This window comes from Rhipicephalus microplus, chromosome 6, assembly GCF_043290135.1.
Source record: "Rhipicephalus microplus isolate Deutch F79 chromosome 6, USDA_Rmic, whole genome shotgun sequence".
Lineage (NCBI taxonomy): Eukaryota > Metazoa > Arthropoda > Arachnida > Ixodida > Ixodidae > Rhipicephalus > Rhipicephalus microplus.
The window spans coordinates 155,785,156-155,802,986 of NC_134705.1; positions in this window are offsets into that span (position 1 = coordinate 155,785,156).

Here is a 17,831-nt window from a genome sequence, read left to right on the forward strand (position 1 = left end):
ACGTTGGACGTCGACGCGCCGTACAAATCAACCGACGAGCGGCAACTGAGCGAGCGAGCGCCGACCTTGAGTATATATACAGCACGATGGCGCATGCACTGTCAGCTGTTGAATGTTCTCGAAGCGCGACGCCACATGCGCGTCCACTGGAGAATCAGGAGAATTGTAGATGTTGAACGCGGTGTGTAGAGGAGGAAGGGTGCACAGATGGTGGAGGAGTGAAGCGCGCGCGGTGTGTAGAGGAGGAAGGGATGCACAGATGGTGGAAGAGTGGGCGACGGCGCGACGGCGCATGCGCGCGCGTCAGCTGTCGAATGTTCGAGAAGCGGTGCGGACGGCGCGGACGGCGCGGACGGCGCACTACAAGGCGCGAGTATAAGATGCTCCGCATCTAAAACACGCCAAAGGAAACGCCAGTTCTCGCGCCTGTGGGTGATGGAGCCATGTCGGCTAAGCGCAGAGCCGTCCAAAGTAAGCTCAAGAATACTGAAACGCTCATTGAGGAAATGAAACAAACACTAGCCTTATTTGCAGATAAAATGAAAATGATCATGGACAGCGTCTCACAGTTGACGATGAGTGTGGGACAAATTCAGAGTACTATAAATGATCTTAGGGAATGGCTTAAGGCATTTAGCGAAAGAGTGAAAACTCTTGAAGTGATGAGTATGTCCGACAAAGACAGAGCGCAGCGTGGACCATCGTTCCTCACAGCCCCCATTATTCCCCAGGCAGCGGATACGAATATCCAATATGGCCCACACTAAAAGAGAATTTCGAGTGTGGCAATGGAATTGCGGGGGGTACAACAACAAACGTGCCACACTCCAGCAATATCTCAGATCACTACAATCTAAGCCGGATATAATAGCACTCCAAGAAACTGGGTACGGATACGTCACGCTCACTGGGTATAGAGCTAGAGTGCGAAAACTATGGTAGAGGCTTATATGTGTTTGTAAATAGGCAGCTGACACGCATCTCTCACGACCTAGGCATTCGGGACAAGAACTTAGAGTATCTCATGGTGGAGGTATAAGTGCCGGTCTCACACAAAAATGAAAGATGCAACAGCTTATTTGTCCTCAACATTTACAGTAACCCGAAGCACTACAAGCAACAGTTCAAGATAATTTTCGAGAAAGCTACGAAACTCGCGGAAGATAGGCCTCTAATCATATTAGGGGACTTCAACGCTGCTCATGAACTCTGGGGATATACTGCGACAGACCCCAAAGGCAGGAATCTATGGCATCATGCTGACGAGCAAGACCTGGTATTGATTACGGATAAAGGGTATCCCACAAGAACGGCAATTCTGTCTGTAGAGACACCACACCCGACCTAACCTTTGTCAAGAACATAGAGCATCCCATATGGACAAATACCGGTCATAACTTCGGCAGTGATCACTATGTTCTCGAGGTTACGCTGGAGGTTGAGAAAGGCCGCCCTCGAGAATTTGATGTTGTTGATCGGGTTGTCTTTCGCAGAATTAGAACGCAAAGCGAACCAAGTGCTACCAAACCAAGCCTCAAAGAGTGGTGCGAATCCATCAGGAATGATATGAAATCGGCCTTCATAAAGCTTCTCAACGACGCTAACGTCGAGGCCATGGGTTCTAAACTAGCCTACTTAATTGAAGCAAAGCAGGCCATTACTAAAAAATGGCGGACTCAAGAACTGAATCGTCATTGAAGAAAATAGCAGAACTGAATAAACAAATCGAACTGCACTGCACCAACCTATGTAAGCAGCAGTGGGATGAATTTTGTGAAACGATTGATGAACAGATCAGGAACGGCAAAGCATGGAAACTTATTAAACCCCTCCTAGACGAGCAAGGCACCAGGTCCAACCAGAGACAGTGTCTTGCCCGGGCCATACACACAGCCCTTAAAAATCAAGACATTGAAACAGTTACTAAACAACTCGTAGACAAATACCTACCAGTCGCTAAGGAGCCAGAACAATTTCTACGATCGGAATACCGGGGAGCCCCTCAGCCGGAACTGGATCGACCCTTCACTTTATCTGAAATCAGAAGGGTGTTTAGTGAGTTAAACAGAAAGTCTGCCCCTGGCCCAGATGGCGTCACCAACAAGTCACTCAGGAATCTCGACGAGCCCTCTATTGAATCACTGACTGATTTTATTAACGAAGCATGGAATTCGGGTGAAGTTAGAGATGTATGAAAACTTTCTCAAGTCATACTAATACCGAAACCGGATAAACCTCCAAGTCCGGAGAACTTGCGACCAATATCGCTAACATCATGTGTAGAAAAGGTTGCCGAGCATTCAATCATCAACAGGCTTAAGGATTTCTTGGAGGACAACAACATAGACACCTACAATATGTTAGGCTTCAGATCCTCACTATCTACTCAGGATGCTATGAAGCAGATTAAACACGACATTCCAGACAGATACTCTAGTGATACCAAAGCCATCCGCGGGCTAGACATGGAGAAAGCATTCGACAACATTAGGCACAGATACATCCTTCAAACGATAGAGGAAATTGGACTTGGATCGAAAATGTATAATTACATAAAATCTTTCTTGGGGGCACGTACGGCAAGGTTAAGGGTAGGAGACACCAACTCAGACGTGTTTAAACTAGATGATTGCGGAACCCCTCAAGGCTCGGTGATCTCTCCCGTCCTCTTCAACCTGTGCATGGTCGGCCTGTCCAGGAAACTGAGCAATATCAGCAATATTCACCACACCATCTATGCTGATGACCTTGCTATATGGTGTGCTGGTGGTAGTGAAGGACCGGTACAAGATTCACTCACAGAAGCGGTGCAGACAGTGGAGGAATACTTGAGGCCCACTGGTCTCAGGTGCTCCCCACAGAAATCGGAGTTACTACTTTACAGAAAAGAGAAAAGAGAAGAGACCTAAGGGCTGGAAGACACTATCCGAAAGTGACATACATATATTGATCGAAAACGGGGTAAATATACCCAGAGTTGACACGATGAGGGTGCTGGGCTTTCTTATAGATGCAAATGGCACAAATCACATGGCGCTCAATAAAATTATCTTCAAGACAGAGAATGCATACCGGATGATTAGACGACTTCCAGGGAGACAAAAAGGCATGAAAGAGGACAATCTTATCAGGTTGATCAACTCTTTCATGCTATGTCATATTTCATATGCAGCTTCTATGTATAACTGGACACAAACCCAACTAAAGAAGTTCGACGCGGTGATCAAGAAAGTCATCAAGAGTGCACTGGGTCTCCTCCTTCGCACCAGCACTCAAAAATTGCTCAAGTTAGGGGTACACAACACGACTAGAGAAATTGCGGAGGCTCAAGAAAGGTCACAAAGCAAGACTCTCTACCACTTGCAGGGGGAGATCCATCCTCAATAGAATCATGATCAACCCTGTCATAGACCAAGATACGTACACCAAGATACCACAGGACTTTGCTGAGAGCATCGTCGTTGCCCCGTTACCAAGAATATGCACCCAACCTTCAACGTCGCCAGAAGGGTAGCCCGGGCTAAGGCTTTATTAAAGAAGTTGGATAAAGGAGGCAGCGGGGCTTGCTTTGTCGACTCAGCCTCATATAAAGACCGAAATAAGTTCGCCGCGGTAGTAGTTGACCACCAGGGCAGGTGTACCAACTGCACCACAGTTTACACTTCCAAACCGGAAGCCGCTGAACAGGTTGCTATCGCGTTGGCCCTGACGGATGATCGATACACCGAGATATACAGTGACTCAAAACCAGCCATCAGAGCCTTCAGCGGGGGCAGGATCACACCACAAGCAGTTCGAATTATTAATAGTAAACAGGCCATTGATACACATTACATATACTGGTTCGTAGCGCACCTTGGATCACTCGATGACATTCCCATGAACCCAAATGAATCTGCAAACAGCGTTGCCTGTGAACTTACGAACCGGGACGCTTCTACACGTGGCTTTGATTCTGCTGGATTCGAAAATCTACAACGGGATACGCCCATGACATATAATGAAACTACTAAACATTACTACCTGGGGAGGAGAGAGTTTGCACCCCCTCACAGTAGACTAAACAGAGCACAAGCGGTCACACTTAGACAATTATTACGATGCAGTCTTATTACTCACCGGCACAGGTAAAAGAATGGTACGATATAAAAGATATGGGTGTTGTTTGCAAGGCATGTAAGAAAGAAGTATGCACGCTTGATCATATGCTTTGGGAATGTGGGTCGCTTGGCCGTGGCATTTCCCGGGAACGGTTTACAGGAATGTTAAAGTCTCACGACCACATCCCCTAAGTCCTGGCTGTCCAGTACGCCCATGACAGGGCTAGGAGGCTTGACCTCCTATTCCCAACGTGGGATTAGCCAGGCAAGTGGCTACACCCTGTACAGGACGTATAAATAAAGTTGTTTCCATCAATCCAAGTCATCCTTCGCAAATATGTAAAATGAGCCCTCGACTGCCCCGTGAACAACTCTAACCAACGCCTTCCAGGCCTGGGCATGATGAATAACTTTCGGGAGCTTCGAGAGGCCCACCTCATGAATCAGTTCAATCGACTTTCACAGATGGTAGCGGGGCGCCGCCTATTAGCTTGAATACACATACAACACAATCACATCACGGAAGATCACGTTCGTCTCCCACTCGAGTGGAGAAGAGCCCTCCACGTGCGTCCTCTTCCAAACAGTATGACAAAAAAATACTACAATGGCCGGCGCCTGGCACGGGCGGAAGACCTGATTCGCTAATATGGATCAAAGCCCTGCGCGTTTTACGTGGACGCCTCCGGCCCACACCCTGTAGGCTGGTACGCGGCCGCTGTCATACACGAGAACCAAACAGCTAACGGGTTCACGTTTCAAGCCCGCGGCATAATACATGCGGAGGAAGTCGCCATTGCATTGGCCGCTTGTCACCCTAGGTCGCAAATCATAATTTCCGAATCTCGAGGGGCCTGTCGAAACATTGTGAACGGCCGTGTCGCATACCTGGCCTACCGCTTATTGCAGCAAGACGGTAAGTTGGGCCAGTTGGTTAGGATCCATCGTGAACTTACGACGCAACACTAGAAAAAATACAGGACAGGGAAGGAGTAAAACAGGAAAGAAAAGGCTTTTCTTTCCTGTTTTACTCCTTCCCTGTCCTATATTTTTTCTGGTGTTGCGCTGTAAGTTCACGATGGTACCGCTTATTGCAACGTTTGGACTATCAGGGAATCCCTGCACCCCGCCGTATAGTCTGGGCTCCTGCTGACATGGGACTCGAAGGGAATGAGGCAGCCGACGCCGCCAGCCGCACGCTTTCTCAACAAGCATTTCCACTCACCTCCCCCGATCAGGACGACCTTGAATTCAATCCGGTCTATTCGTTCCGCGAAACTCTGGACTAATACCACTTCGATCAGAGCCTTTATCCACGCCCATGCAAAGTTCCAAATAAAGCGGAGGAGCGGCTTTTACTCCGACTCTTGACGAACACTATGCTATGCCCGGCAGCCCTCAAAAATTTCGAACCGCCTTTTCCGGCAGCTGCTCACACTGTATGGAGGGGTCTTCGAACATCTACCACATGCTGTGGGTCTGCCCGTGAAACCCTGCTGTACCCCTTATCATCAACCCAACCTGAAAGGAGTGAGAGGCGACTCTGCTTTGCTGCTCTAATCTTCAGGCCCAAAAGGCCTTGGTTCGACGAGCCCAGGTACCAGCCTACACCCATGGGTTCCCGTTCCAGGGATTTCCACCTACTCGTTTTGGGTGCCGTCCTCTCATGAGGTGGTCACTGCATACCTTCTGTTTTTTTTTGTTAAATCAATATTTTTACCACCGCCACTATCTTGTGGGCGTACCGTTCTTACAGTCCGGCCGGGGCTGTATAGACGGTTTCAAGGCCACAAGCGTTTACCCCGAAAACTTTTGGTCACCTCATTTATCATCCCCTAACGTCGAAACGAAAAATACGTTTTCAAGTTTTTTTTAAATGCAAGAAAGACCTCTTTTTAGTTTTTCAAATAAAGTGAGCTATGGCTACCTGTTCAGCTTTAGCGGGAGTAGCATTAATGATAGACGAGAAGTGAATAAAAACGCTGACCAAAAAATCAATATTAATGCACCAATATTATATTACTGCACATCGCTCTGGCACCGCCTTTCAGCTAAGGCCTCTTACCGTTCGAGCTGAAATATGTACGGTTAGATGCGAAACATTGAAAGGAAGGATGTTTTTGTACGATTGTCTCTAATGTGGTAAAATAGACTATCTCAAACTTCTAGGGTAGACTGAGGCTTCAAATTGAAATTTTCTGATCTGTCTATAAAACAAATGCTTTAATAGTAGCCATTGCAGGGGGAAGGGGGGGGGGGAGGACTTCCGTGCGCGGAGGTGCTACTGACATTTCGGCACGTATCTCGTGTTTCTGTGCCACTGTTTTTATCGACTCTTTTTGTTTCGTCGACGACATCAAGTTGCCAATCACACTAAAACACATGTGTGAAAATTGGCAGCGCTAGTATTAAAGGCTGCTTTGAGAGATGCTCAGTGGCTGTCAGGATATATTTTTATGCGCCCACATATTGTCTTCCATCCTGATTATAGATATGCCACGTTTTTCTAATGATCTGGACGCTGAGCCTTGTTATGACAGTGGACACACTGCACTCAGGGTGGTTTGTTTGTTTGCATTTTCGCTCTGGCACTGACCATTCAAAAAGTTATGTTGGCCTCAAGAAAGGCATGGACCCGGAAAGTCGGAGAGACCGCGCACTGACTGTATCTATTCTTGAAAGCTTAGTCCGAGTGATATGTTTACTCTAACTGTTGCTTCCACTGCGCATCACAATCAAAGAGATCTGGACTATCTTGCCGAGAAAGTGGTAGCGTACCAATTTTGGAAAAAAAATTGTTTCTGCCGTTATTTACCTTAGACCTTCTTTCAAAATAACTTGTTGCAATGTAAACGTGTCAAGAAGCAACATAGAACACATTAAACTGTGTTATCGTCCACAACGTGTCTTCGTCAACACGATAAAAGCGAACAATCACTTACGCATGCCCCACCGGGTATTTCCTCTGCGAACAGATCACATAAAACTTCAAGTCGACTTCAAGTCAACAAGCACTGCTTTGAGTTTCAGTAGGACACGTAGAAAATGAGTACACCCTCTAATAATAAAAAAGGGCAGATCCCACGTACAGCGGAAATAAATGGCATGTGAAGCACGAATGAGGGAGGTTGATATGTTACTTTAAAACCAACACAACTTTGGGATGTGGTCGTGAATTAGGCCGTACATGACTTCCATGTCACGATTATCATGTTTGGACGTGTTAGCTTCATCGTCTATTCTCGTCACGTCGTACCAAATTTAGTATATGTGGAGCTAGCGAAGCGGCCGCGAGCACGCTATGAGCATAGTCTGATTGTAGTCATGTTTTACATGACACGCATGTCAAGATTATCATGTGTGTACAGGTCATTTACCTTCGTCGTCTATTCACGCCACGTGATAGCAAATTTGGTGTATATGAAGCTAGCTATAGGGCCGCGAGCGTGTTTTGAGCGTAGCATGTAGTTATGTTTTACATGACATGCATATCATGATTATAATGTTAGGACGTGTCATTTACCTTGACCATCCAATCACATCACGTAATATCAAATTTGGTATATGTGGAGCTAGCGAAATTGAGGCGAGCACGCGATGATCGTAGCATGTAATCGCGTTTTACATGCCATGCATATCATGATTTTCATGTTTGCACAAGTCATATGCCATTGTCATTGATTCTCGTCCCACAATGCCAAATTGGGTATATGTCAAGCTAGCGAAAAACCACGAGCGCACCATGAGCGTGGCGTGTAGTCATAACTTACATGACATGCATGTGAAAATTTCCACGTCAACGTCTGTCGATTATGTTCACCATGCAGTTATCTGTCACGTGAACGGAACCACCACAATACCAACGAGACCATGAAATATAAATCGTGTCATTCATGAGGTGCATGCCATGATTTTCATGTTATGACTAATCAGTTGTATTCGTCATGTAGTCATGTTATGTCATACCATTTTGGTATGATGCCATCAGCCAAACGGCCAGGAGAGCATAATGTCGTAGGTGGATAGATAGATAGATAGATAGATAGATAGATAGATAGATAGATACGTTCAAAGTCGCCGAAATCACTCAGAAATGCTTCGCATTTAAAAAAATTGTTGGTATTTCATCAACGACGACTTTTTCATTTATTGCATTTCAGGGTTCAGTAAACATCACTGTTCGCTGTGAACGTAAGCACATTGAACAGTGACCTTTGTGCATAACTGCGCAAAAACTTTGCGCAGAAACTTTGCGCATAACTTCGAAGCGATGGCGTGCTGTCTTTGCGGCTTCCAGCAGCAAAATGTAAACCGGGACCTGTAAATCAGCTTTCTTCTTAAACACGGCTATCCCAGCTGCCCAGTGAAAATGGGTTTTGAGATAATCTCTAATGACTGATGATGCCCATATTGAAAATATTCTTACGCAATGCCTTCCTTCAAGTAAACGATTATATCCTGTTTTTTTTTTTTGCTCCGAAACATCACACCACAAGAGCACGTGATATGAACCCTCCTATTCACGACGTTTGGCAGCATAGCATTGTTCACGCTAGCGTGATATTCAATGCTAATACCCTTTTATAAAAGCACATCGCCAAATGAAACTATACAGGTCTTCTAGTACTTACCGTGTTTAATCAATTCAACTACAGTTTTCATTTGGTATGTACAGATACTATCGATATACAATAAATAAGACGAATGATTTTTTTTGTCCATTATGGGTAGTAGTCAGTGTCTCTAGTGACCTACAAGACCAATATATGTTTTGTATATACTGTTCTCGTTAATATGCGCCCTGTACAATCATGTGGTGCTGTCGCCTTGTAGAAAATTTTTAATTACGTATTTTCTAACCCGTTTCTTCTAGGCCAGACAACGCGAACGTGCTGCGATCGTCAAAAAGAGTGAAGTGCTTTTTCATCGCCCTAACGCTTAGATCTGAAATATCGCGTTGCGATAACATTTTGTGCAGGCGCCGACGACATGATCTTGCAATGTGTGGTAACATCTCACGAAATCTCAGCAGTTTCCCCCAAATAGGCAATCATGTCATGCTTAATTTTGAAAGATATGCATATAAGATTTCGACCTAAACAAATGTGCGTCATATATCCACGACGTATTCAACAATAACACGACATGGCAATCAAAATGTTAGCTCACCTCGCTTTGGGAACGTACTAAATGCTGTCGCAAGTATTGTTGGCGAGTAGGTGCTGAATGGCTTGCCGACATCGTTCACATGCTTGGCCAAGATATTCTCTATTCCGGGTGGCTTTCCAGGTTTACTCGACCGTCCGAGGTACTTAGGAAAGTTCGGAACACAGGCGATTTCGGCACGTCGCGTATATGCACTCTTCCCTTGACCACGGCGTGATATGCGGTTGAAGTCATGTCATTTGAACATTACTTAGCACAGTCGTAGTCCGTAAGCATTTGCGTTCAGTCTTCCCTCGGAATCACTGGCTGCCACAATCCAGGGGAACACTGAACACTGTTCGATGTCACTAGGAAAAACGGTGCACGCTCCGCACAAGTCTGACAGCCACGACAGCAGTTCGGTAGATAACATGTTCTACCTATTGCAAACACCTCCCAGTATTTCGATGCCATCTTCATTGACACAAGAGCATGAAACTCGAGTGAACAAAAAAGCGTCACTTCAAAATGGCGTGGCCACAGAAGCCAGAAGAAGGACGCAGAATGGGCAGTATGTGCGCTGATGTCGAGACGACCGGCCCTGCTTGCTGTAGCGCCATCTGAAAAGGCACCGATTAAGCTACCAGCTAACTGATAATGTGCGAACATAATCTGGATGTGCGGAAATTGTGCTTTTCCATGCGGTATAGGAGAGGTGCCCATCACAGTTTAAGTCTCAGTTCACACCACAGTTAACCGGGACTTCAATTCCTTATCGGCTTCCTTATTCGCTTCGACACCACTCTTTCTGGTTTTCGCTCGTTATCAAGCGAAGCCGTTCACAAGCCTGATGCCAGGTTGTGACGTACAGACAAAATAAGGAAATACCGCTACAATACAATTACTTCTAATAACATCCTCTAAAGTTTCCTTGCAACGATTGCCTGTTAGATCTCATTACTAATGTGTTTAACGATGAGGACGAGTCCTTAAATGTACAATTCTTTCCTTGTGTCGCCACTTGTGGTACACCTCCAACAAATTCAGATGCAGAGAAGTTCATTGAAGAGGGTCCTCACAGACGATAGAACATTCGGGAGCTGCCCGAACGCTGGGGCACGTACTGGCCGAGTCTTACGCCTTCTGAGTGATGCGCTTGGTGTGGTGGTAATAACGCCACTAAACACCGATACATTTACCGTCACCGATCACCTGCACAGTGTTTCGGAGCAACAAAAACAATAGTTTCTTCTATTCTCATACCCTCTTTATACATTTCCCTGTTTGAAATGTCATTTTACTTCTTTTTCTTGCTTTTAGTCTTATTATTATTATTATTATTATTATTATTATTATTATTATTATTTTCTTGTATTCATTTGTGTCATAAACTCTCCCATACTTTTCCGCCAGTGCTGGGTCGACATGAACGAAGCCAACCCCACAACTTACAGATTGGCACGGCATAAATATATTCACAAACGAAGCAAGTGATTCCCGCTAACTGTGTCATTTATGTCCTCACGCCACCACAAGACGCATACGTGCGTCCTCCTTGTGGAGCGACATACAGGACACTTGGACCTTGCGTCAACAAAACTACTACATACACCTGCCCCTATTCCCCCAGTGGCATCGTGCTTCGGGCAGAATAGTGCTTCCCAACGGTATTTGCAAACACACCTCTTTATAGTACACATCACAACGCATGCCGAGGACTATTACCAAGGCTTCCCCTGTCACCCGAGATAAATGAAACCCCCGCTTCCAGCCGGCATTTTTCTTAGTATAGCTTTCAGTGGCAACGCCGGGTGCCCAGGCATTGGCTAAACAAAAAATAATGATATCGAAAGCGAGAGTAATGCGAATCTATTCGGCAGAGGTGTGCGAAAGCATTGGGAAAGTGACATCATTCAGGGACGTTACCCTTTATTTTGCTCTACTGCTTTGTAGCAACAACAGGTAAGCCGACAAACATGACAGTACTCGCAACCTGGAATCGCTCTCCTGGCAGTGTTGAGACAGCGTAGAATGAGAGTACCTCGCATGAGAGGCGTGGCAGTTGAGGTCAATTGAAAACCTTGCCGCACGAAATGGGCAATGTCTTGCTTTACTCAACGCATCATTCGTAGAGCACAGCACTAGGGACATACATATCTATGAATGGGGTCGAGACACGTACAATGGTTTTACTATTCAAGGATTCATGACACCAAAATTAAAACCCGTGTTTGTAATGCTTGACTACCTGTATAGGGGACACTTTTGACAAATTATTATTGACCGATGCTAGCTTTGAGATGTTACGTCGGTTTGAAAGTGAGCGCGAGTGCATATTCGAGCTGGCAGCACCTCGCCACGTCCCCACTGGTATGCCTTAAATCTAGGCCCCGTGTGACGTTCCAATTGTCAAGCAAGTAATGCTGACGTCACAGCAGATTAGTCAATGTCACAGAAGCTGTTGAAGACACCACTATTTCACGACTGCCACTCGGCGTGCATTGTTCCTCATCTTGTTCGCTCTTGTTGCGCAGCTGCTCTTGAGGTAGCTTCTTAGGACCTAGACTTGTTAGCGTCCGTCCAGCTACACAACACCGAAACAGAAAATTAACACCAGAACAACGAAAAAAAAAGAGAACATCTGTGTAGAACAAGTTTACATTGACACTAATGTGGGATAGACTACATTACGTAGCTTAGCAGGAACACATCTTGCGGATGATTGCAGTTCAAGCTGTTCTACATCATTTATTTTAAGTACAAATGTTCTATGAACATAGAGTCATTAAATAAACCTTGAGTTAGTTGAAGCATTCTATATTAGAAACTTCAAATATAAGTCTATAAGCCAAACTTTCATCATAATTCCTTATAAAGTTTAAGATGACTTGAAAAGCCCGGGTTGTTTATCCTGCTGATATGTGAGGTCATTAAGATTGTTTGCTGTTATTTTTATGTTTTCTGTTCCTTTGATGACGTAGGGTTGTTGAATAAATGTGTTTAGTTTACCGCGCTCTCAATCAGGTCCACCTTTGGGGAGCGTTCGTGATTCTCGAAGATAAAATCCCAATTGATTAGAGTGAGTTCCTAGGCGAGGAACTTGTTAAAGAAGGAAATGGGCAGGTATGGAAACGCATAATAAAAATTCTACGAGAGTCAAGTAAACAATCGTTTCAGCAAGCCATGATTGGCAGTCTAAACAGCTAAGGGACTGGCGCCAATCGCAAGTCGCGGATCTCGTCTACACCAAATCAGCGTTCGCTCAAATGAATAGGCCCCTTTGGGGAATCTTACCGAACATCAACACTGATCCGTTGGGTAATTCCCGACAGACCACAGTGGTTTATTCCCAGGCTGGAGAAGCTTTCCATTCTCGCTTCTACGGAATGTTGTTGTAAATGGTGCTTGAACCTAGTCGGCTTCTATCGATTCAATGTACTTTTGTCTGCTTTAATGAATTTTTTTTCACACTAATTGCTACAATAAATTTAGAAGCTATGCGTTTAATGGCTACTTTGTGTTCTATGGCTACGTTACCTTGCCTGTCAATGTGCCTAATTTAGGCATTTTGCCGGTAAACGTTACCATTGAAAAAAAAACTTTCCAATATTCTGTGTACAGATGATTTCTGAAGACGATTTGGGGCCAAAGTTCTATCCAACAACTTATCGATACCAATCTCTAAATCGAGAAAAATGTTGACGCTGATCCTGAAATTTTTTTATGATGAAGGGAATTATGAAGGTATCAACCAAAAACTGCTTCAATACCTATCAACGTTTGAATGCTTAGCGGACAATTGTAACATTCATGAACTGTGGAATACATTTAAAGTGAAATTGGGGGAGCTTGTGAACGAACATATAACACACGTACATTTTTCAAAGCTTAAAAAACGAAAAAAAAACTTCCGTAACATCATTCATCATACAAATTATACAAAAAAATGGATTTTCGCGAAGTATAAGAAAACAAGGAGCAAAGCTCATTATCAGAGATTGGCACAAATAACGCTTCATTACGAGCTCACGACTAAGATCACAATAGAAAATTATTTCAAGGGACTTAATGAAAGATTGAAAAGCAATCCTAAGAATATTTGGAATTATTTAAAGGGCTTCGGATGAAGTGATCTCCGCATTTCAGAAATCATTTGCAATAACCAAATCGTTTCGAATGATAAAGCAAAGGCAACATATCTAAATGACTTCTTTCATTCAGAATTTCTTTCAGCAAAAGCCGACACTATAACCACAGCAGCTAGCAATGTGCCACTTATGACGCAGGTGGAACTCAGCGTGTCCGGTATCAAAATGTTATTGGAGCAATTGCACGAAACCAAGGCAACCGGCCCTGACGGTATTTCACTTCACGTGTTAAAGCACTGCGCTGCAACCATCTTTCTTTATCTTCTCGTTATCTTTACGCAGGCGCTTCGTGCTAGTGAATTGCCGTATGACTGGAAGATAGCCCGCGTTGTGCCAATTCATAAAGTGGTTCAAAAAAAGATGTTCAGAATTATAGGCCCGTCTCCTGACATGTATAGAAATTGATGGAATATATAATTTACTCAGCCATCATGAGTTACCTCACCGAGAACAATATCCTATTTTAAAGTACAGCATGATTTCCGTAAGGGCTTGTCCTGCACTACACAACTTGTAGAATCCTATCATAATTTAAGGTGTAAAGTTGATGCTAAGGGCCAGATAAATTGTTTGTTTTTAGATTTTCGAAAAGTTTTCAACACGGTTACGCGTTCACTTCTTATTTACACACTACGACAAAAACGTATGCATAGAGATGTTATCAAATAGATTGAAAATTTCTCATCGGAGCGCAGGCATTGTGTTGTTATTATTGGCAAAAATCGAGTTACGTAAATGTCACCTCACGAGTCCCTCAGGGTTCTGTATTGGGACCTATATTACTTTTGAGATACATAAATGATATAAACTTGGGTATTACGTCCTCCTTGCGACTGTTCGCAGATGACTGCATGGTGTACCGAGGTATATCTTGCGATCAAGACGCAACAGCATTACAGGGAGACTTAAAGAGAATAAATTCGTATTGGTGTAAACAGTGGAACATCTGTTTAAGCGCGAAAAAGTGCATCCATATGTGTTTTACTAGAAATAAAAAAACACTGATAAAAACTATTCTATAAATAAGCAGTTCATTACTACAGTTATTGAATCTAAGTACCTAGGCATCTTGTTTTCTGGTGACTGATCATTGAATGCGCACATCAGTGAGACAGTTGGTAAGGCTGGACGGGAGCTGAATTTTGTTCAACGAAACCTAAGATGTCACAAGGTTGAATTAAGATGGTATGCGTTTACTACATGTGTTATACCAATACTAGAGTACGCCAGCCAACTATAGGATCAATCGGAAGCCAGTCTCATTTCTCAAATAGAAGGTATCCAAAACAAAGCAGCCAGGTAAGTACTGGGCAGGTACCTTAGAACGGACAGTGTCACAATGATGAAAAAAGAATCGAAGTGGAAATTGTCGTCTTCACGACAATAAAAGTTAAGGCCAAAACTGTTTTTTTTCAAATATATAACAACAAGGTAGGCATAAACAAAGATAATTATTTAAATATATTTTTTATATTTTTATGCGTAATGATCAGAAACAAAATCCTGAAAAACCGGCGCAGAACGTGCTTGTCTGCGAATTCTTTTTTTTTAAGTGTGTAGCCGATTAGAACAAGTTCTCTGAAGAACAAGTATGTTGTGTAAATGAAGACCTATTTGTATCGCTGTTGTAAACCCCCCTGCTGTAACGCTTAACGGCAATGTGAGGTAACTCTTGAATAAAAAAAAAGTACTGCACTAATGGCTCCAGACTTCTTTCACAGCGGGAAGTACCTTAATAGCCACATGGAGCAATTCTTCTTAGTTTCACTTTTCGACGGCCTTTTCTGAATATTCATAAAGCTGGAGGAAGCCAGAGCGTCACTCATTGCTTGTACCAATGACAAGCTTAGATTGCGTTACAATGGTCACAAACAGGACTTCTACAGTGTTGACTGATTGCCTTGAAAGCATACTTATCGATTTCTTCACCCTCATATTTAGTCACAAATTCTTTAGATAAAGTGCAGCAATTGACTGGGAACACGGCGTTACATGTAACTAATCTTGTCCTTCGAAAGAGTAAGCTCCTTAAGAGATATTCAACAAATGAAAAATACACTACGTTAGCAGTCGTGTTTAAGAGCATTTGTGCTGCTAAAAGTCAAGAAATAGCTACGAGAAAACTTCGTTCGGCCGAAAGTACTGGCGCAATGGTAACCAGCCATTACCATCAGAATTTCTAGTTCGCCTTAGAGTTTCCGGTAACCGTCGCTGGTTTCTCCATGTGACCATTAACGCCGTAATTTTTGTCGACAGGGCCCCACCATGTGTGAGCCCCACGGTATGGTTGTATGCTCTCCCATAGTAGACTACCAAGTATTCTAAATCATTAACCCCTCATTATAAACACATAGAGGCTTTTCTAAACACACGAGGTTCATTTTCTTCATGCACCCTCATCAAGTGTGAGGCCCAAGGGACGACGTTCAGCTCTCCTGTAGTACCGTATACAGAGTGCTATAAACGTTTAAACACTTTTTCTTAACACACAATCGTATTGGAGAGAAGTCAGTGCTATCCCATTATAGGGAACACAATCTTTCAACTCATCAACCATCATTTTTTAACATTGATGCTGCACTAACAATTACTTCGTGAAATCTCAAGATTAAAACTATGTAGCGGCAGCTACACTGTCCATATTCTCACCGTTTCGCTGAGGCTGGTGGTCACACCGCGATCTAAGCATTTGCATAGAAACCACCGCGGCTGGCAGCACCGTTTGCCACGCCATGGTGATAGACGTCAGATGAGAAGTCCTTGAACCTGCGTTACAGCAGCGCAGGAGACGGCGTTGCATCGTATATACAGAAGGAGCTGTTCGGTTGGATTCATCGGGAGATAGGTAAAGTGAGTCGAACAGATTGAAAAAAGCCAGGCTTCGTCATCGGAACGAACTCAAGAGGAGGAAGCGAGCCCAGGAGACAGAGGAAGTATAGAGGAAGAACGAGTCACACGCCTTGGACTGAACAAGACTATATTTACCGCATACCTCTCACTATGGGCAACCAAGCATAACCGAGGTAAGCTACCATGAATTTTTTTCAGCGTGTTTTCACATGCCTACCTTTGGTCGGAAAGCAGTTCACTCGCCTAAACAAACACTTTGGCTAAAACTATGTTCGGATCCCAGATGAAGCGTCGATTTAAATGTGTACAACCAGCCAAATCAAGACGCTAAGCAATACACGCATGTTCGTTTCGCACAACCACGCAACCCTATCGATGTGTTTTATTAACACAACGGTGTTTCGTGCTGGGGCACACCAAGATTTCAGAACTTCTGTCAACGGCAGTCGAATACACGACTGCTCGGTCGGCTCCAACAGCTGCCGGGCACGCTATACACTGAACCACGGTTACATACTTTGTTGATTTAAAAATATTGCCTTTTATATCAGCACATCCTTCTCACAGTACTCTCTTCATAAAGCGTCATAATGAATCCTGGCTATGAAATCCACGTATATTTTTTTCAACGCATTGTTTTTACGCGTCTGTCGTATTCGGTGTGTTTCCAATAGTATAAGTGCAGCTTTGACAATACCTTAACACACTGCCAGTTGGGGGCATCACCCTAAGCGTCGGCGGGTGTCATCTATCTATACCAAAGCTAGTTCGGTCAACGCGTAGAGCAACGCGCTTGCTTCACCTGGATATAACTGCGCGCTCCCCGTTACGCGCGCCATGCGAAAAATCATGGCTGGCCAAGAGGGAAGACACGACACGCGTTGCGTTTCTCTCTAATATGGCAGTGGCGTTCAATACCTCTAACATCCCGTGAGTAGGCGGCCTTAGCCCAAGTTTGGCGTACAGTCAGTCACGCTCACCAGTCTGCCACAGCACGTTCATTAGTTTCACTCACACCGATAACTACTGGCATCCATGACTCCAAGGGCATGTTCAATTAAGGAAGGTTTAAAAAAAATGGCAGCATATCCACGGAGTGATTGATGGAGAGTGGGGCGAAGAATTCGTCCGTCCATTCGTTCTTGCTTCCGTTTCGTTCATGCGTCCGTCAGTATGACCGTCCATGCGTCCATCAGCCCGTCCGTGCGTGCCTCTGTTCGTGCGTCCGCCCCTGCGTTCCTCCATGCAGCCGCCCCTGCGTCCGTTCATGCGTCCATCCATGCATCTGTCTATGTGTCCGTTCGTCCATCTATTCAACACTCCAAGTACCACCATCTCGCATCTTTTCATCATATATTCCCCATATAGAAGCACCGCCATCCAGCGGACATTCCAAGGACTAAACGAGAGGTGGCACACGCACACTTTCTTACGGCTTGTGCTTCGGGTCCACTTCCTACCTTTAACCACCTCGAGTTCATGGTATATACTAGTTCACTGTATTCATGGCAGTGCGGCTGAACGCTCACTAAACCTTTCGAAAAACAAGGAGGTTGCGCCCAGCGTGTATGACGTAGCAAACTTTTTC